The sequence below is a fragment of the Stenella coeruleoalba genome, assembly GCF_951394435.1.
Source record: "Stenella coeruleoalba genome assembly, chromosome: 2".
NCBI classification, from domain to species: Eukaryota; Metazoa; Chordata; class Mammalia; order Artiodactyla; family Delphinidae; genus Stenella; species Stenella coeruleoalba.
The window spans coordinates 65,502,487-65,527,586 of NC_137147.1; the positions used below are offsets into that span (position 1 = coordinate 65,502,487).

A 25,100-nucleotide genomic window follows, 5' to 3' on the forward strand; every position below is an offset into this window, starting at 1 on the left:
TCCCCAAGTTACGATGGTTCAACTTATGATTTTTCAACTTTATGATGGTGTAAAAGCATACGCATTCATTAGAAACTATACATAAAATTTTGAATTTTGATCTTTTCCTGGGCTAGTGATATGCAGTATGACACTCTCTCTGATGGTGAGCAGTGGCAGCTTTGTCATTCACACTATCAAGAGGATAAACAACTGATAAACTTAAAACCATTCTATACTCAGTCAACCATTCTGCTTTTCACTTTCAGTACAGTATTCAATAAATTACATGACATATTCAATACTTGATTATAAAATGGGCTTTGTGTTAGAAGATTTTGCCCAACTGTAGGCTAATGTAAGTATTCTGAGTACATTTAAGGTAGGCTAGGCCAAGCTATGATGTTCGGTAGGTTATATGTATTAAATGCTTTTTTGATTTACAATATTTTCAAATTACAATGGGTAACCCCATCATAAGTTGAGGAAGATCTGTATAAATATCAGTCATATGATATGGTTGTTCCTGTCCAATTTAGGGAAGAAGCAGGGTAGTTGGATAAGATGCTGATACAAGACTCCTTTGACCACCGAAATCTCACAGGTCTGGGACTGGAACAGAAATTCTCCTAAAACAAGGTCAGGCGGCAAGGCTGGCCACCAGTTAGTCATGCTTTTACATTATGAATAGCTCCAGCCCCCACTAAACACTCCTGAGAGTTTTCAGTATCTCACACACTGTGCTAGGTGCTTTGTACCTAAACTACACATTGTGCCTAAATTATACAATACTTGACAAGGCAGGTACTATGAAGAAAAGCAAAGCCCAGAAGGGCAACTTTCCTTAGGCACAGAGCTAGTATGTGACTGGGATCTGAACTCAGAAGATCTAACTGACCCCAATCACAGCTCACCAACATGCCACCTGCCTTCCTCAAGGGAACTAGTTGTCTTCAATGGGAAAAACGGTTGCTGATTTGCTCTCTTTTGAATATTACTGTGAACAATGCCAGTGTTGTGAGCCACAGAGTTAAAACTGGCTCCTGGAGAGGGTGGAGAAAAGGGAACCCTCTTGCACTTTGGTGGGAATGTAAGTTGATACAGCTACTATGGGGAACAGTACGGAGGTTCCTTAAAGAACTAATAATAGGGCTCCCTGGCGGCGCAGTGGTTGAGAGTCCGCCTGCTGATGCAGGGGACGCGGGCTCGTGCCCCGGTCCGGGAAGATCCCACATGCCGCAGAGCGGCTGGGCCAGTGAGCCATGGCCGCTGAGCCTGCGCGTCCGGAGCCTGTGCTCCGCAACAGGAGAGGCCACAACAGTGAGAGGCCCGCGTACTGCAAAAAAAAACCAAAAAAAAACAAACAAAAAAAAGACACATGCACCCCAATGTTCATTGCAGCACTATTTTACAATAGCCAGGACACGGAAGCAACCTAAATGCCCATTAATGGACGAATGGATAAAGAAGATGTGGTAAATATATACAATGGAATATTACTCAGCCATAAAAAGGAACAAAACTGGGTCATTTGTAGAGATGTGGATGCATCTAGAGACTGTCATACAGAGTGAAGTGAAGCAAAAATTGAGACACAGAAGTAGAGAACAAACGTATGGACACCAAGATGGGAAAGCGGCAGGGGGTGGGTGGGGTGGGGTGATGAACTGGGAGATTAAGATTGACATGTATACACTGATGTGTATAAAATGGATGACTAATAAGAAAAAAAATTTTTTAAAAAACTGGCTCCTATCCATTGGAATTAATTCAAAAGACAAATGAGAATCACGCCTGCAAAACAGAAATACATTCTGGTGCTGAAGTCAGCAGTGTGTAATCCTCTTGAGTCAGGATGTAGTAACTTTATGTATCAACTTTTGGAACTCTGATCAGATAAATTTTTATTTCAAAGTGAAAAAAAAATAACACACTTTTTCCATCTAGGATAACACATTTCTTATTTGTTAGAGTCCCCATCCAGTGCTCACACTGTGCATTTTCTCCCCCTCTTCACCACAGCACACCAGCCACACTGGATACCTGAGGTTGTCCTAGACACAGGCTTTCACAGAGCTGGAAAAGTTTCAGAGCACAGCTAGAAAGATCGTGGGGATGGAAGGGCCTTCCATGAAAGAAAGTCTAAAATTATCAGGTCTATAGTTTAGAAAAGGGGAAGCTAGGAGGTGGGGAAGCATGACCTAAGTCTATTAGACAATAAAAAATTATTCAGGGTGACCCTAAGCTCATTTTCACCAAATTCAATACAGTTAGAAACTCTACAGGACTTGGTGACTCGGCAGGACTTGGTGACTCAGCAGAACTTGGGTGAGGGGAGAGGTGAAACAGAAGGCTAAGGATGACACCCAGTCTCTGCCCTGAGGGATGGGATTGAAGACAGGGCTTTATTCTAGACAAGGAGTTCAGAAAGAGCAACAAGTTTGGAATGGGGAAGACAATGAGATTTTAGATGTGCAGAGTGAAGGTACTCAAGGAAGATTTGGGAGAACACAAACAGAAGGCAGGAGAAATATAAATCTGAATCTCAGGGAAAATAATCAGAGGGTAAAAATCTGAATTCATGAGTCATCAGCACATGGCTACAGGAGAAGCCATCGACAAGCACAGGATCATTCAGAGGAAAGGAGGAGAGTTAAAGATTGTCCCTTCTGCTCTGGGACCAGATTCACCGTCTCATGGGAGCTGTTTTAGGCTAAATAAAACATTAAACTCACTTACCTAGTGGGCATTAAAACATATGTAATACTAGTGAACACTTAAACTCTGTGACTTTTTTTGGCTCAAAGAATTTTACAAATAAAATTTTAAATCTATTTGTTATAAATAAATACAATTTTACAGTCCATAGTTTTCATAAGAGAACTTTGTTACTGTTACTCTCAAAAAACAAAATATAAAAAGGAAAACATCTGAAGTAAATTTGCAGATGCCAGATGAATTATGGCACTATTGCTCCAGAAATAGTTATCTGAGGATGACATGAAAGACAACCTTCCCATTCTCCCCTAAAATGTCCCTTGGGAATCTTGTTAAAAGTCTACATGGCCCTAGAAGATAGGACTCTTCTTCCCAGGAATCTGCTCCTTCTTGTAACCATTTCTCATTTAATCTATTTAGGTCAATTTGTTTGTTTTTCTAGTTAAACGTTTAGATATTTATCATTGCGGGAGTACAACGATGGTTACTAGTAACACATCGTGACCATTGCTGAGTTTGAAGCATGTATCAGGCACCATTCTAGGAGCCATGAGCATTCTCCTCAGCAAGCCCATGAGGCAGGCATCAGCGTTTCCATTTTACAAATGAAATGGAAGCTCAGCAAAGTTGAGCAACTTGACCAAGGCACATCGTTGGTAGCAGAAAAGCAGAATTCAATCCCTGATGTGTCTTTCATTAAAGCCCCTGCATGCTCTTTGCACTACTTCCCTAACTCATTTAGGGACTGACTTCATCACTGCATTATAAAGATAGTAAAGATATTGTTATGATAATTAACAAATTATTAGGTTGAACCACATGAAACGGCAAATATCTGGCCATTTTTGACCTACGAAAATGGGAATTCCACATGGTTTGACCTTATAAAAGCACATACACAGGTATTTGGGGGAAATGTCTGGAGCAGCAGTGTGAGTTTCTAAAGAAATTCCACACCCAATAGAAAGGGTAGAGGAGCACCAAATATTTCACTCAACTCATTAACAGAAAATACATGTTATGGCTAAAAGGGAGAAAGAATAAATAGAAAATATTTGAATTTACAAGATAAGGGAACTGTTTAAAAGTTTGTTGTGAGGGGGGTAAGAAGAGAGGGAATTGGAGGAGGGTGGTCAAAAGGTACAAAAGTCCAGTTATTAGACGAATAAGTACCAGGGATGTAATGTACAACATGACAACTATAGCCAACATTGCTGTATGATATATAGGAAAGTTAAGAGAGTAAATCCTAGGAGTTCTCATCACAAGGAGAAAATTTTTTTCCTTTCTTCTTTTTTTATTGTATCTATATGAGAAGACGGATGTTAGCTGAATCTACTGTAGTGATTATTTCACAATATATACAAATCAAACCATCATGTTCTATGTCTTAAACTAATACAGAGATGTATGTCAATTATTTCTCAATAAAACTGGAAAAAAAATTTTAAGTTTGTTGTGAAAGACAGTAATTTGTTAGTTTAAGTGAAACCTTATGTATCGACTATAGGTTAACCACCAAGAGTACTGTGAAACACAAGCTAATGAAACACACAAGTGTGAAATTTAAATGGTGTATAAACTAAAATATGTTTTCATCTATATGAGGGCATTAAGCAAGTTTAAAATATTCTAATGGAATATCATTTTGGAAAAATGACAAAGCTGAACAATTGAAAGACAGGGAGAACCCTTTAAGTGAGGCATAAAATATTAGAGATAAAAGGAAACAGAAATCAGTTATTTTAACCTTTTGTTTTACTGTGGAGGAAACTACAGTTCAGGAAGATTATATTAGCAGGAATTAAAACTCAGATTCCTGACTTCCAGTCCAGGACTCTTTGAAATAGATCAAAATAGCATGCTATTTGAACACAGTAATGTCCTTGTGTACTGCAACTGGCCATGGCATGTATTGCAGCTGTAAGGAAACTTTCATAAGGCATAATTTTTATCCTATAGCATGATGAGGTTGCTAAAAGTAAATATATTAAAAATGTTTCATAACCATAAAATAAAAACACTATATAGGACTTCCCTGGTGGCGCAGTGGTTAAGAAACCGCCTGCCAATGCAGGGAACACGGGTTCAAGTCCTGGTCCAGGAAGATCCTACATGCCTTGGAGCAACTAAGCCCGTGCGCCACAACTACTGAGCCTGCACTCTAGAGCCCGCAGGCCACAACTACCGAGCCCGTGTGCCACAACTACTGAAGTCCACACACCTAGAGCCCATGCTCCACAACAGGAGAAGCCACTGCAATGAGAAGCCCGCGCACCACAACAAAGAGGAGCCCCCCACTCACCGCAACTAGAGAAAGCCCTCGCGCAGCAACAAAGACCCAATGCAGCCAAAAATAAATAAAATTTTTAAAAATAAAATTAATGAAAACATTGTGAACTATAAATTTAACAGCATTACATTTTCTTATTCAGCCCATTATTATTATGGTATAACAAGAACACTGCTTTCTCTCAAGATGTTTTTCTAATTGCTTTTGGATGTTGTTTTGCCTTTTAAAAGAGGAAGGCATTCTAAAAATAGGATGCTGTCAAAACGGTTTGAATTTCAAGAAAAAAATCTCACACCTGTTGGCTGAGAGATAGTTCAAAAGCATGACATTTAGAATATGTCTTTGGTACAAAATTCAGCTATAGATATCCACTGTTAAAAGATAGTTTGCCTCTAATTCAAAATATATAGCAGAAATCGGCTATCTTAATTATTTCCTTCATTTATGAAGTGGTATGTTCTTCTGAAGAAGCAAGCATATTGTTATGTGCCTGTGCTTTGCTTTATTTCTCATTAGAGCATTTTTATAGCAATAGGAAAGGGTTGACTGCCATGGCTTATTCTCCCTATCTGGTACTTTCCTTGAAGATTCCTTTGAAACCCACCAATCCATCAATCAATCTGAGATTTACAGCTCAGAATTCATGATTTCAAGGAGAATAAATAAGTGATCCTGAAGGAGTCTCAAATTCACTAAAGAGATAGAAAGAGACAACCACTGGTAGAAGAATCAATGTATCTTTCAAATGACCAAGGAAACTCCAGCTCCCTCTTAGAAACCCCATGGAGAGGAGAAGCCCATCAGAGCTGCCTGGTCAATATCTCTGCTTTCAATGGAAGAATTTAGAGTACTGGATGGTGTATGATGGCTTAACCATCAGCCAGAAGGGCTTCCTGACATGCTATCTGGAATAGCAAGAATCACTCAAAGGTGTTCAGAACCTTGAAAACCATCACTGAAAAAGAGAATTCATTTTCTACATACTGAATACAATCAAGTTGCCTCTCTCAAAGGGTTACGTGGATTCGTTCATTCGTGCAACAAGAATTTACCGAGCACCACCACATGCCAGGCACTATTCTAGGAGCTAAGGAAACATCAATGAACAAAATAGAAAGGAGGCAAGAATATACAGTGGAGAAAAGACAGCCTCTTCAATAAGTGGTGCTGGGAAAACTGGACAGCTACATGTAAAAGAATGAAATTAGAACACTCCCTAACACCATACACAAAAATAAACTCAAAATGGATTAGAGACCTAAATGTAAGGCCAGAAACTATCAAACTCTTAGAGGAAAACATAGGCAGAACACTCTATGACATAAATCACAGCAAGATCCTTTTTGACCCACCTCCTAGAGAAATGGAAATAAAAACAAAAATAAACAAATGGGACCTAATGAAACGTCAAAGCTTTTGCACAGCAAAGGAAACCATAAACAAGACCAAAAGACAACCCTCAGAATGGGAGAAAATATTTGCAAATGAAGCAACTGACAAAGGATTAATCTCCAAGATTTACAAGCAGCTCATGCAGCTCAATAACAAGAAAACAAACAACCCAATCCAAAAATGGGCAGAAGACCTAAATAGACATTTCTCCAAAGAAGATATACAGAGTGCCAACAAACACATGAAAGAATGCTCAACATCATCTATTATTAGAGAAATGCAAATCAATACTACAATGAGATATCATCGCACACCGGTCAGAATGGCCATCATCAAAAAAATCTAGAAACAATAAATGCTGGAGAGGGTGTGGAGAAAAGGGAACACTCTTGCACTGTTGGTGGGAATGCCAATTGATACAGCCACTATGGAGAACAGTATGGAGGTTCCTTAAAAAACTAAAAATAGAACTACCATGTGACCCAGCAATCCCACTACCTGGCACATACCCAGAGAAAACCATAATTCAAAGAGTCATGTACCGCAATTTTCATTGCAGCTCTCTTTACAGTAGCCAGGACATGCAAGCAACCTAAGTGTCCGTCAATAGATGAATGGATAAAGAAGATGTGGCACATATATACAATGGAATATTACTCAGCCATAAAAAGAAATGAAATTGAGATATTTGTAGTGAGGTGGATGGACCTAGAGTCTGTCATACAGAGTGAAGTAAGTCAGAAGGAGGAAAACAAATACCGTATGCTAACACATATATATGGAATCTAAGAAGAAAAAAAAAAAGGTCATGAAGAAACTAGGGGTAAGACGGGAAGAAAGACACAGACTTACTAGAGAATGGACTTGAAGACATGGGGAGGGGGAAGGGTAAGCTGTGACAAAGTGAGAGAGTGGCATGGACATATATACACTACCAAACGTAAAATAGATAGCTAGTGGGAAGCAGCCGCATAGCACAGGGAGATCAGCTCAGTGCTTTGTGACCACCTAGAGGGGTGTGATAGGGAGGGTGGGAGGGAGGGAGACCTAAGAGGGAAGAGATATGGGAACATATGTATATGTATAACTGATTCACTTTGTTATAAAGCAGAAACTAACACACCATTGTAAAGCAATTATACTCCAATAAAGATGTAAAAAAAAATAGACAAAAATCTCTGCCTTCGTGCAACTTGCTTTGTACTAAGGGGAGACAAACAATATGGTAAAATGTGTAGTTTGCAGATGGTGATAAATGCCATGGAGAAAACTTAAGCAGGAAAAAGAAATTAAGTGAGATAATATATGTGCCTTTAAAATATATTATAGCATTTAAAATATATTAAAGGGGTTTTCTTTCCATTAATAAAAGCTCTGAAAAGTATTTCACTGGTTTCAGGGTTGAAGTTGAGAAATTAAATTTCTTCTCGGGGGAGTAATAATCTTACCCCACTACTTGTGAATAGCGAAATAATAATAACTTTTATTTATCAAATGCCTGCTCTGTGCTAGTAACTTTACATAAAAATACTTCATGTCATTCTGTAAAATGGATATTCTCCTCATGTTACATATGGGGAAAATGACACTCTAAAAAACTCGAAATCACAGATCTTATCATCTTATGTTAGAGCTGATTCAAATGTAAATATGCCCGGCTCCAAAACCCACCCTGCCAGGCTCTGTTCTTGTTTACTGTTTAGGTTTAGGGTGCCAGGAGATCAAAAGGGAAGCAAGCTATTGCTCCCTTCTTGGGACCACCCACCCCTGCCCAACTCCCCCACCACTAATCTCCTGCACAGAGAATATCAGTCACATACATATGTGTAAATTGTTGGATTTTAGGATTCCAAAATCCAGAATAGAGATCTCTCATTTGGTACAAGCCATTGCAAAAATTCACTTTAAATTTGGTAACGTGGCCTTTCTACCACCACTTGAGATTCTAGAGTATCTCTGAAAAGGAGCATTTTGTTTTCCCCTCAGACTGGTTGACAGCACTCATTTTACTACTTCGTGTTTGGGTATTAAGCGTAAGTAGTAATTACAAAAGGATGGAGTTAAGATCTAGCAACTGAGAACCAGAAAAAAACATCATGCCAGAGACCATGATTTTTGTTATTTTCTTAAAGAAAATATTTTTTTTAATTAAAACAAAATATATGGGTTTATTCACCTTCACAACCAATAAACCTAATAATACTAACCAGAGCAAGGACCAAAAGGAAAAACTCTCTAAGTAAAAAATAACATGGTGAAACAGGTCTCTTCTTAAGCTGGTTACGTTACCTTTTTCTTGGCCCTCTGCCTCTTAGCATATTCATTTTCAGTTTAGTCAAAATTCAAATGCTTAAAAATCATGTTATCAATTATTTAATACTAAATTAGTGAAAACTCTAATATTTTAATTCATCAATCTGATTCTCTATTAGTTCTCTGAGCAATCATGCCTGTTTTGTGGTTGTTTTTATTTTTTACCATTATTTTTAGGTCTGTTCTTTCTTTTCAAGCAGCTGCTCTTCTGAGACAGATATTCTCAGTGTTCTATAAGCTGCGTGCCACTCCTAGCCAAGGCTGAAGAAATGTGTTTCTCTCTGGAGGCTTGCTGTGATGCCTACCTTCTCACCATCCCCTCCCCCCATTTTTATTTATTTTTAATTGAAAATGCAATGTAGTAATAACACTGAAGGACAAAAATTTTTAACTACATTTGTACACCTGTTTTAATTTTGCATGTAGTCTTCTACCACATAAGGCCCTGCTATTTTGGTAATTTCTAGTTGATGCCTCACATAGATTGCCTGGAAGAGTGACTAATATGTGTTTTAGACTCATTCTCTTTTAATTCACAGCAAAACAAAAAACAGGTTAAATACAGTGCAATATTTGAATTAAATATTTAAAGCTAAATGTAAGCAGATTACTTCACAAGGGGAGCTGAAGTGTCATTTGGTTTTAGATGGGCTATTTTTATGCTAATATAATGGGAATAAACAGTAGCAGGGAAGATGGAGGCCTGGGGTGCTGCTGGTGGGGAGGATTTCGGTGGATTCACAGCTATCCCAGAAGGTTACAGTGATTGGAGACTGATGGGATAGAAACAAAGGATGAGCACTAAGAATTGAAAAAGCTGAGAGTGGGTGGGAAACAAAGATTCTGAGTGGGCCAGAAAATGTAATGAGTTATTTAAGAAAAAACATTTAAATCAAGGAATTGAATGAAAAGAATAGAAGATGAGATGGCAGCCCCAGATATACCTGGAGCCCCATCTCAGAGTACCTCTAGAGCAAGGGGAGAACTAATCAGAATTGTCTATAAGCAGAGCCCAGACAACACAGTGTTAAATCTATGACAAGCTCTCCAAGTAATATACATGTGCTTGCCTTTGGTTGTCCTAATTGGTAAAGTGTTTCTTCAGCACATGGTCTTGCACATGGTAGACATTTGACACATCTGTTGATTGTTGACTGCTGATGAAATTATCTGAAACAGCTGGCTTTACAGCTTGTACAGTGGTGGGCATGGTGGGCATTAGGATTGTTACAGGGTACAGCGTAAAGCTGTGAGTCCTTGGGGCTTGATCCTTAGAGAAGACTCCATCTCTAAGATGTGACAAAAGCCCCTTATGGATTTGTCAGGTCCTTGTTTACTGTCACACAGCCAAAAAATTAACCTTTTTCCAGTGCAGCAAATACCATCATTCATGTTAATTCTCTAACATTTCTCTGCACATCTGTAGATTAATACAGTATCTTTTCACTGTGACATGATGGGTGAGAATGCTTCACCTACTATAAGGTCCAGGAGTCTGTCACCAGCATCTCATTATTATAAATAGTAATGGCAGATTTGGACTTATGAACATTAACATTAGCATGGCTGGAGATCCCTTGCTGGAGAAGGGTTCATTATAAATATTGACTGCAATTCCCTTTTTAACTAAAAATAAGTGAACTCTTCCTACAGTAATATAATCTCAAATTATAGGCCCCTAGCCTCCTGGAAAGAAAGAATAGAGGGAAAAAAACAGCGCTAAAAAAATACCCCGCCAGCATAAAAATGTTGTGTAATTTAAATAAAGTTAAACAAAGCAGGGGATAAAAGTAATCAAGTAGTAAACAAAGGGCGGGAAAATTAATACAAACAATGAACCAACAGGACGGTTAATTAGCTTGCTTTGCAAAGAACATTTGATTTCTCCCCTGAAAGCAGTGGTGGTGACAAATAATCCTGACCTATCAAATATCTTCAGGTACAATGTAATATGTCCCCCCCATTGCCTATAAAAGAAATGCCACTGAACTAGTGTGCATGGTGGTGAATTACCATGGATGCTTCTAAATTACTATGCATGGCATCTTTTCTCTGGGTTGTTTGACAATGGTCCTTCTGGTTTTTTTAAGCTCTATTGCCATTTGAATTATTCCGGAATAGAAGTCTCAAACTCAAATACCCACAGGGTTCAAGCAGCAGCAGTGGGGGTAAATGGATGGGAGTAGCGGGGAGACCGTGATGAACTGGAGAATACTGCTCCATCTAAGGCAGTCAACTCTTGCCAAGTGAGTCACATCATCTAATTCTTAAAGAGAAGCTTAAAACTCAGATTTGTGTGTCAATTTTTTATATCAAAAGGGCCATACAAAACTGCCTAGGTAACTTGCAGGGTCCAGTGTAAAATAAAAATGAAGAACCCCTTGCTCAAAAATTACTAATAATTGCAAGCTGGCAATAGCAGAGCATTAAACCAGGTGTGGACCTCTCTCAGCGCAGGGCCCTATGCTGCGACATAGGTTGCCAGTCCACGAAGCCTGCCCTGCAGCTATACAAAACAAGCTCAGGAATCACCCAGTTTGAGACCCTGCTCTAAAGGTTCTACATTCTCTTCCCACTTCCCCTTGTGACTCAAAGCAAACAAATGCAAGATGGCTGGAAGAGTTTGGAGCATGCCCTACAGCTAAAGAACAGAGAAAAACATGGCTGGTGGCTTACAAGGGAAAAAGTCTCTCCTTTGTCTTCACCAAGTCTTAAAACCAACTGGGGGATTCAGTTGTTGATAGGTATGTGCTTGTGGAAATGAAATCTTCAGCCCTATTAATTCAAAATACCTAAAAGTCTGTTGCTATAGCCAACGTCCTATAAAAAGTGATACTCCCCTGAAAAACTTTCCCATTCATGGCCCATCTATAGAGTTGGGTATGTGCAATTGCCATCAAAGAGGAACAGTCAATCCACAAGTGATTGTCACAAGTCAGACATCCTTCACACACGCGTGTGAAGGATGAAAAATTTCATGAAAATACAGTCATAGTTTTGAGGGGCTTCCCTGGTGGTCCAATGGTAAAGAATCCAGCTTCCAATGCAGGAGACGCAGGTTTGATCCCTGGTCGGGGAACTAAGATCCCACATGCTGCAGGGGAACTAAGCCCGCGTGCCACAACTATTCAGCTCACGCACCTCAACGAGAGAGCCCACATGCCACAAACTACAGAGCCCATGTGCCCTGGAGCCCACGCACTACAACTACAGAAAGAAAACCCACACGCCACAACTAGAGAAAAGCCCGAGCAGACCACGCTCTGTAACAAAAAGATCCCGCACGCCTCAACAAAGATCCCGAGTGCTGCAACTAAGACCCAAGGCAGCCAAAAAACAAAAACAAATAAGGAAAATAAATAAATAACATTTAAAAAAATATAATCATAGTTTTGGTTTTTGTTCATGTTTATTTATTTATTTATTTAATTTTTTGGCTATGTCAGGTCTTCATTGTGGCACATGGGCTTCTCTCTAGTTGTGGCACGTGGGCTCCGTAGTTGTGGCACACAGACTCCAGAGCACGTGGCCTCTGTAGTTGCAGTTCACGGGCTTAGTTGCCCCACAACATGTGGGATCTTAGTTCCCCGACCAGGGATCGAACCCACATCCCCTCCATTGTAAGACAGACTCTACCACTGGACCACCAGGGAAGTCCCACAATCATAGTTTTGAATACATTAGTTAATATGATTGTTTAGACAAATGCTTCCCATTTAAAGTGACGTTTGTAAGGCATACTAGGGTGAATAAACAGGCTGCTTGTAGCTGGAGGTGACTGGCACATACCTCCACCAGCATGCTAGCTGGAATGTTCCATTTATAGGGCTTACTGGACAGTTTTTAAAGATTAAAAATATCTTTCATAAAAATGAAAAAAACTCCTTAAACTGATCTGTCATATACATTTCATATTTCCATACGTCAGGTTTATGTCAATTGAGACAGACATGTGCTTTTTATTTAATTACAATTATACTTTTCAGAATAGCTTAATACAAACAAAATGCTAATCACCAAACTGGCTTTGTTCACACCCAGCAAGATTCTAATCCAAACTCAAGAAGAAAAAACCAAAGCTACTTGGCTCCACCAAAGCCAAAGTGATGGAGATGCTCTATGGAAATCAAGCAAAAATCACAGGGCTTAAGCCTGTCAAGGTAGAAAAATGAAAACAACTCCAGGATCTTTAAAAAGTTTGGACTGAACTATTCTGCTAGTTCACACTGCTCCCCTTTTTTTTCACTTAACATTGCATTTCCTCTTTCCTAGTCTGATGTGCCCACAATTTATTTTTCTTTGCTGACTGGAACAAAATAATTTTTATTTTTTAATTTGTATTGAAAGTTTGATATAAAAAAATTCTAGATGCTCAACCTCTTTCCCGCACCTATTTCTTGCTTACAGTGAACCTCTTTTCAATGAATATCTAATGAAGGCAGCTATTAAATAAAAATGAATGTTATATAAAAAAGTAAGAGAAAAACCAAACCTATTATTCAATGCAGCAATTTTACCTCCACATGTAGACCATATATGCATATGTGCAGAGATAATGGGTGTATCTCTGGAATAGAAGTAAATGGAAATAGTATTACAGTATCAAAGAGAATAAATTATTCCACTGTAAATTTATCTGTTTATTTTTATCTCCGCACCTCCACTCCTGCCGCTAGAATGCAGTGGGGTAAGAGATCTGCATCTGTCTTGTCCCACTGCTATGTTCCTAACATTGCCTGGCACATAGTAGATACTCAATAAATAGGTGTTAAATTGAATTGAATACATAGGATCAAAACAAGTTATCATTCCCTGGTTCTAGGATTGGAAATAGAAGGAAACCTGAGACATGTAGCAGGACTACCAACTTCCCTAAATTCCACTGGCTTTTTTATTCCCTAAATAGAGCCTAACTCCTGTGGTCACTGCACCCAGCAACTCCGTTGCTTTCTGGTCAGTCTCTAATCCCTGTAGCTCATGCAGACACGAGCTTGGGCCTCATTGAAACAGGCTAGGACAAAGATTAACTTCTTCCCAGAACCTAGTAGTGGCTAATGAGCTCTGTGGAATAATATTTCTAAGTATTCATCATACCGGAATCAATATCAACGTGCTGTCAGTGTGTGCATTAGCCCCACAGTCAAACAAAGAACAGCCCTTATGGCCCAATAATGACACTGGGCGTGGATAGCTGGGGATGGGCAAGATGATGCAGAGATGACTATAGCAGCTCTCCTCAAACACAAGGCTTCCAGGATGTTGCACAGACAGTCATTCTTGTACTTTGTCAGAGGTAGGCAGCATTTAGATTCAGCCACTGATGATACTCAGCAAAATAACTCTCTTTTATCTTCCTAACCCATGAGATGGATTACACCTTCCTGACTGTAAGAGAAGTCTACTCTTCTATTCCTTGCTGGTGCTGGCAAGGAATTCAAATGTCTTAAAGTTAGCAGAGCACTACATATGTAGCTGGTAAGACAGGTACAACAAACTTGAATCATTACTGACTCAGGTAAGACCTGCTTTTATTACAACTCCATCATGCCCACACTCATTTGTGTAGCGTTTCCCATCCTCAGATCCTGCTAGAAAGATATGTCAAGCAAGGGTACTGGCAAAAGGTCTGAGCATCAAGTCTGCATTACTTTAATCTCCGGGATCAGAGTAGAATCTGACCAAGATTCATGCTCATCCCTGTAGTAAAATGGATCTTAGTGCGGTAAATGAGATTTCATTCTACGTGTGAAATCTGATTTTCCAATTACAATGAGAAGGGTGGGGTGAGTTTGATAGAGTAAAGATGACTGCTCTTATGGTATACACAGTTAAGATGTTATAAAACTAAGATGACTGTGGGTAAGCAGGTGGACATCACAGTCAAATCACATTGATTTGGAATCCTGGTCCAATAACTTATTAACTATATGACCTTAGCCAAATTTGGTAACCTGGCTAAAACTTAGTTTCTGTAAAATGTAAATAATAATAACTTAATCCTCCTATAAAATGAGATTGTTACTCTCTATCTCATAATGTCATTATAAGGGCTGAATAAGTTACATACAATGTTTAGTCCAGTGCCACTACATAATAAGAATTGAATAAATAAGAGCTGTGGTTGTTACTATGATTTTTCTTTTTATCACCCCACCATGGCCTAGTTATCTACAAAGAATTAACTTCTTTGTACCTTTGTAATTCAGTGAAGAAAGCCATAACCAAAAGCATGGAAGAAGTTAGTTTCTTGTTAGGCTTCCATGGTCTAAACTTGGCCACACAATAAATATGATCTTAATGATCTTTCACTAATCACTGTGAAATAAAATTCTCTAAATTCTAGAAAGTTTCAGTGAAACACCACAAAATGCAGCCATAGAGCAATCTCTCCCTTCCCCCATACACACACACACCCCATCCACCCCTTGGGGATATATTAAACTAAGACAACCGAAATAGCCTTAGCCAGTAATTAAGACACACAGCTAATCAGAGAGCAGCACAGGCTGTGGCCCTCTGCAAAGAAAACGAGCACCCAGGACGACAGCTCCCGTTACTAGGGCTTTGTTCTCCTAGAGCAAAAAGAGCACAAAAGCATAAAGTTGGGGAACTACAAAAGCATTTTGAACATTTGCAGAGGTGAGGAGAGATCACAGGCTCCTCTAAACTGGAAGGAGATTCTACCAGATAACTGCGTCAGCCCACACCCTCCAGCGCCTTCCCCACCCTCAAAGCATGACTCCACTTTTCCTATCATTGCCTTTAAGGAATCTGGCTTCTGCGACTTCCAGTAATGGTACAAATCACCCATGATGAAGCAGCTGAGAGCACTGTTAGACAAAAGAAACAAAAATTAAGCAAATAGGAAACTCCTTAAAATGCTGCCTTTGGTTATTTTTATTCCTAGCAATTTATGTTACCAAAGCAAGTCTTTCTTCATTGCTTTTCCTTGCAAGTAATACTTTAAATGAATTCCAATGGCCACTGAGTGATTTTCTCCAGACCCATAATCTAGCCACTAGACGCACTTTCCCCTCCCCCATCACCATCTAGCACTCCTCCCTGTCACCTTAGAGCTTCTGACTTAGCTGTATTCACACCCAGAAGTCCCAGCAGAGCTTTCTGTTCACATTTTACGACATAAAAAAAGCAGGCAATGAACCCATGCTCCTAAGTGCCTGCGATAAAGCCAGGCTGAGCTGACCTCTCCCATCCCAAACAGCTGCATGTCAGGCACATAAACTTAAAGGACCAAGAGCAGCATGTGTGTGATGTGTATAAACAAACTAATTAAATCCAAGATCTTTCATCCCAGCTAGCGCCTAATGGGACCAATAGGCTCGACTCTGTGCAAAAAAAAAAACACAAAACAACAAAAAAAACAAATCACTCCAAGCTAGCAAGAGGTATTGCTTTTCCTGCTTCCTGTGATACATCTCTTTTAGGCTCAATAAACAGCCTCAAAGAAGAGGAACTCAAGGGTTGCCATTCATTCCTGTACGACTTTTCAAATAAAAACTATCAGCTTGGCAGCACTGAGCCAAAGACCACTCCCTGATCCCAAGTGGACACACTGATCAATTGGACTGACATGCACCTCCTCCTTTCCTTCCCTTAGTAGCAATCAGCTGCACCGGGGAAATCCATTGCCCAAAACAAAAGACAACTCACTGCTCCTTATCTGATAATGTCAGGTCATAATTTTTAGAAAAAAAAATAATAATAATGAAGAGGCCTAAAGACAGAGCTAGGAGTTGAAATAAGCACCATACGTGTTTACATAGAGTTTCAGAATTGAGTTGAGGTTATGACTGAGCCCAGAGATCTGTATTCGCCACAATCACTGAGGACTCTGCTATTTATTCATCTTATCAGATTCTGGTTAAAGTTAAGCAAGAGGTAGCAACACCATTGCCACTTGCAGAGGCTCTCCATAGGGTTACCCTTCACTGCAACTGCCGCAGAGAGGAGACTTGTTACAAGTCAGCCTGCAGATAACTCCAGCTATTTTGAGGACTAGCTAGAGATGAAAAAATATTGTGGCAGTCTTTCAACTAACTATGAAGGACACGGGTTGAAGGACTACCATGTACATCAATAGGCTCAAGTAATTTCATTTTGTTTGGGTCTCTATGTTTTTAAAAAATTCTGTCTTGAACATTCAAGAGATCCCCTTTCACATCAGGGCTATGTCAAATGCTTATTCAGCATTCGTTCCTTGCCATGAAGAAACTGAAACCCAACCGAGGTAAATACTGAATTTCATACTGTAAATCACTTAATATTTCATAAATCACAAGAACAAATAGGGGACCAATGAGCTCTCCCCATAAAAAGGAAATATGTATCTTTACAATCTTTAAATACTGTGAACTGCTCAATTTAGAGCCTATTTGGGGTTTTGCAATAGAAAAATATCTTATGTTTATGAAAAATTCCATGAGAACACTAAAAATAACAGGCAGAGATAGAACAAGAATAATTCCACATATTTTGATCCCTCTATGACTCTTATAGGCCTTTGTCTTAACCCAGCAGCCTGAAAACAGATTTAGGTAAAACAGCCCTTCTTTCCCTAGTCCATTTTAAGCAGACAACATCCCCCCATCACCGCCTTAGCAGACACCGACTAACCAAGAAAACAGCCATAAAATTAAGGCCCAGACATTTAACACTCACCATCTCCTGCTCCCACCGCCTTCTTTTGATGTTTACAGCACATCTGTAGGATGCAATACTAGGAGATGCCTTGTTTGACCTGCTGCATGATGCTGTGACATCAGTTCAGATGATGCAGCTCATTATGGGAAAGACTGCTGTTGCTATGGCAACTGGGATGTGCTAGGAATCCTTGCTGCATTTCCAGTGGAGCCTGAGACAATACGGAAGCCCTGTAAGAAACAGACAATATGCAAAATTTAGATCAAAGGAAGAGGATCCCTCATTGGGCTAAAATCCATAGGTTTAAAAGGGATTTCCCTGAAGTCATTTTGGAAAAAATAAAAATAACCTCCTACTTTGTTGTTACACACTTAGAAAAAGGGGAGGGGGGGATTAGATTTAGCGCTAAAACAAATAAAAACTCAAATGGACAATGTTTCTCTGTTAGGCAATTTGATTACTTTTTCCTCTCTGGACAGCATTTCAATTACTTTTTTAAAAAGTTATTAAAAAGAATTTTTCTCATTTGTCAAAGACGAAAAGAACAAAGCAAGGAACAGAAAAAAAAATTAAAAATGGAATATAAACAGCTGAGAAAGTGACTCTAATTCTAAAGAAAATAGGGTTTAATTCTCAGAATATGGACAAACTCCTACCAACAAAGTCTGTCCTAATCATTTCCACTGATGGACACCAACCCAGACACATGACACGTGACACAGAACCTTCTCACGCAGACTAGCCCCAGCTCTCACTTGAGCATTGGATAGGCAGGCACATGGAAGGAGGTTTAGAAACTAGGGGGCACATCACATCACCTTCAACTTCTCGGGCCCCTTCCTTTGACATGCAGAGAACCCCTACCACTCAGAGCCAAAATGCAAGAGTCTTTTTCTGGGACCAAACCTGGTAGTTGGAACAAATGGCAGACCTGCTAGAAACTTCCAAATCATTGGCATTCCAAACATTGGGGTTCTGTTTTCCTCCCTATGGGGAAATGAGACACACAGGAGGAAATTACTCACAGCCCTCCCCCCCACAAAAGCTGAAACTGTGTGAAAAGCCACATTTAGATAAGACATAGTGAGGTATTTCTGTAGTTCGTAAAAGAAAAGCAAATCTAAAGCAATCATTTCTTTCCACTCCTGAGCAGAAACAAACATTATGTGATGCGAACTGGGGAGAAGGAGACATGGACAAAGCAGCCATCTCTTGCATATTTAATACTCTCAGACCACGGATAGAGAGAGAATCAAGCTGACCTACATACATCCACTCTATCTGCACAACTCTGGGGAAGAACAACATTCTAAAACCCCCAAATCTAATGAGACAATTATGTCGTCCCCTCCTACTTGAGATTTTAAATGGCATTGTTAACCAGCAGCATGGGGGATGGGGAGATGAAATAGCAGAAGGAATTCAGGCAGTGGCTTGGTAAATGGGGGCTGATAAAATGCCTGAAAGACGCCAAGATCCTAGCAGGGTGCACCATCAGCTATGCACAGAGCATCCCCTCCCTGATGCAAAGCCAGGATTATTCTTACTTCACCTAATGAGGAATTGGGAGGCCAAGAGCAAGATGTGAAGCTGCCTGCCCAAGTCATCCATGCTCTCAGTCATGCGCAGAGCCTGACTCCCACCCTTTATCTTAGGCCACATGCCACACCAAGGGAAGTAACAGGCAGCCACTCCAGTGTAAAGAGCACTGATCTGGGATTCAGGAAACCCAAGTGTTAATGCCAGTTCCTCCAGTGAGCATCTGTGTAACATCAGGTCAATCAATTAACCTCTCTGGGCCTCAAGTTTTTCACCTGCAGAGATGATGGATTTAGCTAATAACCATGGTTTTCAAGTTTTTTGTTAGTCGTGGAACCCTATCTTCTAATGATACAGACCAAAGCTGGGCTGCCCTGGGTGAGAGGGGATAAGAAGCCCAGAGCCAAGTTTGACGAGCTCTTCTCAACCCCATGCCCCATCTCACCTGCTATGATCTGACCTCTGAAGGCACTCTGATGAAACCCTCAGCCACTGGGGAAGATGGAGTGAAAGTCATGGCTCTATAACAATATTATGAGCCTTTCCATAACTGAAATCTACGGTTCTATAAAAGGGAGAGAAGAGGGTGGGATCAGGTGTTCCAGACTTGAATATGGCTTCTCAGTATGAGTTTCCTTTGCCAGAAAAATGTCATTGGTTTGGTGGGAAGAGATGGATGTCTCATCAATTCTGAGGCCAAGTCAGACTTTTAACAACCTGAAGTGGCTGAATTACTGGCCCCCAAAATGGCCTAATAAAAAGTGGACCCATAAAGCAGAAGCAAGTCATGAAGTATTTTCTTGCTGTGTGAATGGGGCTGTAGTAATTCACCTTGAATTTCCTAATGGCCTTTCTCACTACCTCCAAATCCTCAATTTGTGGTGTTGTTTTGAGGATTGCATGCACTAATGTTTATAAAAGCATTTGGAAACCAAAAGTGGAACCTTTGTTAATATTGTCATTAACAGCCCACTCACCCCAGTCAGGGGAGGCTATTTAGCTCTTGCCTGTAGGTCCAGTAAGATTCTGGACTCTGGAATAAGATGGTTAGGAAATGGCTTACAAGGTCTGCACAGCTACCAATGCAGGCTTACCCCTCACTACTCACTTCGACAAGGGGTCCTCCCAGAGGACAGAGCCAGGGCCATGGGCAGAATGGATAAACACCTCCTCTTGGAGAACAGAGTCAGGGCCTTACCAAGGAAACTCTCCTACTTCCAGGTGGCCATTCTTACTAGCCAAGGGTCATTTCTACCCTAAGCAATGTTACTTGGCTATACTGTTGACATTTTATTATTTTCAGGTTTCCAGGAGAACAGAGCTACAGAATTAACCAAAGGTTGAAATCTTAAGCAGAAGGAGAAGGGGTTTAGTTAATCCTTTACCAACAATGCCCAATTCTGGAATTCTGGCTTCAAAATTGACCTTCATTCACAAAATATACAAATACTCAAGCACTCTAACCACAGGCCTACATAACCATATACCCATGCTGGCTGTAGATGCTGTTTTAATCAGTACACTATATACTTTCTGAGAACATTTGTTGGCCAAAAATATTTGGACACCAAATTACAGTGGTCATTTGTGGCTCTTACTGTTGTCAAATGCACACCATCCCTTCTACTTTTTTTAGATAATCACACAGATATTATTATTAATCATGGGTGATCAGAATAGAATTTGCAACCATAATATTAATAATAAGCTCAGTTATTATTGTAGTTAGCTAATGTTTGGATTTATTATTTCCTCTCAGACATTACCTCTTCCACATTCTAACTTACATGCTTTGGGTGGGAATCCAACCAAGGAATGCAGAATGCCACTCAGTCTTAAGCCAATAAGCTTGTTCCATCCCCAGACATACAGAAATTAGTTCAGAGATGATATGAGACCCCACTGAAGCCAATAAGATACAGTGAGACATTTTAAAGAAATCACTGTTGGCTCCTAGTTTTGAAAGGGTGTCAAATCTGAAGTAGCTCATCCATTTTGTATTCATGAGTGAAGAATCTGTCTAAGCCAACAGAGGGAGGGCTGAGATAAGTTGAGAGAAAAGAAACTGAGTTCTGATGACACTGCTTGGGCCAGAAATCAGCCCTACTCTGACTCTGTAGGTTATAAGAGCCAAAAAGCCCCTTTTCTGCTTCAGCCAGTATGTTTTGGGGTTTCAGTCACAGTAAACAGAGCCCTAACTGATCCAATCATTGAAGAAACTGTGTAAGGCATAAATTGGCACCATTAGCATGAAGCGTACTTGGAAGAAAAAAAAAGCTTGGGCTCTGGAGTGGTGCATAAGACTGAACAGTGAGACCCCTCAAAGGGTTAGGGTCGGGGCCAGAGCTGGCAAGACCCCCTCACAAGGAAGGCGCGATGCATTATTCATCTTTTCTCCTGGACATTCCCGGACTTGACAGTGACTACATACTCCAATCAGCTTAAGCCCCATTCCTCTGTCCTTTCCCAGGCAAAATTCCCATCAGCAAAGGCCAAAAAGCCTCCAAAAGCCCAGGGAGGATGGATTAGCTCCTGATTGAACACCTCAATTTGGAACCTGAAGCAAACCTTGGGGTGATTTTCGCCAAAGAAACTGGCCCCAACCTGTTCAAAGGTCTCCCTGTCATCTTCTGAATTTAAGATTTTCTCTTGCCCGACTTTAGAGTTAATATGGTTTCCTGCTTCACTAGATTTAACGCCAAACAAAAACATTCGACATAAAACCAAGTGGCTTTAATGTGCTGGTGGAAGTCCAGTTGTGCTGAGTTATATAGGCAAAGGAACTACCTATATATATCAGGACCAACATATGATGAGGGTTTATGTGCTGTTTAAACTTTGCACTGGCATTTCTGGGGCTTTCCTGTTGTAGTACTCAATTTTTTCATAGGTCTTAATCTTATCTACTCAAGTAAACAGCTCTTTAGGGTACTACCAATGTCTTGCGCTACTTTTGATTCCCCCATAACCTTTAGTGCACTCCTAGGCATAAGTAATCCCCTAACAAGTCCTTCTTAATTTCTTTTTTGTTAAAGTAACATTGTTTCCATTCCAGGCAAAGAAAAATTTCCTAACAGCTTTCTCCTTATCACAGCAGAGTTTGAAATCTTATAAGATTTTACTAAGGCTTACATGTGTAAATCTTTTCCCCTTCCTTTTGCTGCCTAAAATAACAAAAAGTAATTTGCTACTAAGAAAATCTGACCAAAAATGATAACGCAAGCCAGCAAAGAAACATTTAATATGTGTCATCAGAGACAGAAGGAATAGTGATCATGATACCTGTTTCAAGTTATTTACAACTGAGTCTTTTAATTAACATAGCATTTTCAGCCCACACGGTCTTTTAAAAAACTAGATTCCTCCCCTTACCTGAGAAAAATCATGAATAAAACAACTAACCCTCATTTACATTAAAATAACTAACCCGGCATAAGGATAATGCATTCTAGAAATATGGAGTTTCCCGAGATAACTTTAGTTAGAAAAAGTGATTCTTTTCTATGGAAAAGAAACAAATTACATCATACCTTCATATGTAAAATTCCTACAGTAAATAATATGTTAAAGGGCTCACTAAATCAAAGTTACAAGTAGCTCTGATAAAAGAGATTTGTTTTACAAGGTACAAACATTTTTTTTAGTGAATAATCCAATTTAGTAAATGTACTCTTAAAAATCAGCTCTATATTAAGTACAGAGTTACACACCATTGGTAAAGTTATCTTCATTTGCTAGAGTGCTATGAAACAAACAAGAGAGCTGAAATGTTCAGCCAATTACAAGTATCCATTTTGCTTTACATCTGAGTCGTTATATCAGGCTGCCTTATATTCCATTAACTGGACGCATGTCTGTCATGGAAACAACTTCAAGCATCTTCAGGGCAAAGACTAAGTCTTCCAGAGCAGAGTAGGTTGTGTAGCAAACACTTGTCGTGTACATTGCCTAGTAAATGCTTCTTTACATGAGTTTGTCAAACTCAGAGACTTGATCCTGGCCAGCTAAAGACATGCAATTAGAAACTCCCAAACCACCAGTCAATCATAAATATACATGCATATAAACACATACACATGTTGACTTGAAAACATAGGTGAGAATGAGTTTTTGCACATAATACCAATATTTCCCTCTTACTCTAGCCAGTGATAATATTTTACTTTCAAATGTATTAATTTACTGCTGGTCTAAACATTCTATCAAAATGTATTTATTGTAAAAACATTTCACCATAATACAAAATATTATTGCTTCATGGAATTCTTTTGAAAAAGACTACACAGACACAAACATAAAAGTAAATCTAAAATATTCATAAGTATACATGTCACAAAAAGAACATATACCATAATAAATACACTGAGATAACATACAAAACAATAAAGTCAAGTAATAAAAGCATTGCTTTACCTAGCTCTATGTTTATAGTGCTTGCTCGGTGCTATGGACTGAATATGTGTATCCCCCCAGAATTCACATGCTGAAATCCTAACCCCCAAGGTAATGGTATCAGGAAATGGAACTTTTGAGAAGTGACCAGGTGATGAAGGTGGATCACTCATAAATGGGATTAGCGCCCTTACAAAAGAGGCCCCCAAAAGCTCCCTTGACCCCTTTTACCATGTGAGGACAAAGCAAAGAGCATTGTCTATGAACCAGGAAGTGGGTTCTCACCAAACACAGAATCTTCCAGCCCCTTGATCTTGGACTTCCCAGACTCCACAACTGTGTGAAATTAATGTTTGTTTTTTATAAGCTACCCAGTCTATGGTATTTCTGTTATAGCAGCCCAAACAGATTAAGATCCCAGCTCCTCAAAACTAAGTTGTGTTTCTATATACCTACAACAAAAGAAAAATTAAGAAAACAATCCTATTTACAATGGAGTCAAAAAGAATAAAATACTTAGTAGTAAATTTAACCCAGGAAGGTGAGAGATCAGTACACTGAAAATTATAAAACACTGATTGATGAAAGAAATTAATGAAGACACACATAAATGGAAAGGTAGCCCATATTCATGGATTAGAATAAATAGCATTGTTAAAATGTCCATAATACTCAAAGCAATTTTCAGATTCAATTTAATCTCTATCAAAACGCCAGTGCATTTTTTACAGAAATAGAAAAACAACCCTAAAATTTGCATGGAACCAAAAAAGATCACAAATAACTAAAGCAATCTTGAGCAAGAAGAACAAAGCTGGAGGCATCACACTTCCTGATTTCAAACTATCATACAAGGCTATAGAAAGCAAAACAGTGTGGTACTGGCATAAAAATAAAACACATAGATCAATGGAACAGAATAGAGAGACCCAAAACAAACCCATGCATATGTGGTCAACTAACTTTCAACAAAGGCACCAAGAACACAAAATGGGAAAAGATAGCCTCTTCAGTAAGTGGAGCTAGGAAAACTGGATATCCACATGCAGAAGAATGAAATTGTGCCCTTATCTTACATCATACACAAAAATAAATTCAAAATGGATTGAAGACTTAAGGAAAAGACCTGAAACCATAAAATTCTCAGAAGAAAATATAGGGGAAAAGCTCCTTGATATTGGTCTTGGTGGTAGTTTTCTGGATACAACATCAAAAGTACAGACAACAAAAGCAAAAATAAATGAGACTACATCAAACTAAAAAGTTTCTGCATAGCAAAGGAAACAATCAAGAAAGAAGAAAATATTTGCAAACCATATATCCAATAAAGGTTTAATATCCAAAATATAAAAGAATTCTTACAACTCATAGCAAAACAACAATCCAATTTAAAAATGGGCAAAGGATCTGAATAGACACTTTTCCAAAGAAGACATACAAATGGCCAAAAGGTATATGAAAGATGTTCAACCTCACTAGTCAGGAAAATGTAAATCAAAACCACAATGAGATATCACTTCACACCTACTAGGATGTCTGCTATCAAAAAGACAATAGATAACAAATATTGTCCAGAATGTGGAGAAAAGGGAGCCCTTATACACTGTTGGTGGGAATGTAAACTGGTACTGCCACTATGGAAAACAGTATGGAGGTTCTTCAAAAAATTAAAAATAGAACTACCGTATGATCCATAAATCCTACTTCTGGGTATATATCCGAAGGAAATGAAATCACTATCTCAAAGAGATATCTGCCCTCCAATGTTCATTTCAGCATTACTCACAATAGCCAAAATATACAAACAACCTAA

At 39.2% G+C, this 25,100-nt stretch overlaps 1 protein-coding gene across 6 annotated transcripts in view; it reads right to left on the reverse strand.

Annotated features, from left to right (window-relative positions):
* AKAP6 (A-kinase anchoring protein 6) overlaps positions 1-25,100 on the reverse strand; it is a 598,487-nt gene that overhangs the window by 472,945 nt on the left and 100,442 nt on the right. For all 6 annotated transcript variants that reach the window (XR_013827168.1, XM_079913691.1, XM_079913693.1 and 3 more), the window contains one exon: positions 17,375-17,586. The gene's annotated coding sequence lies outside the window, so the exon portion shown is untranslated. The remainder of the gene's footprint in view (positions 1-17,374; positions 17,587-25,100) is intronic.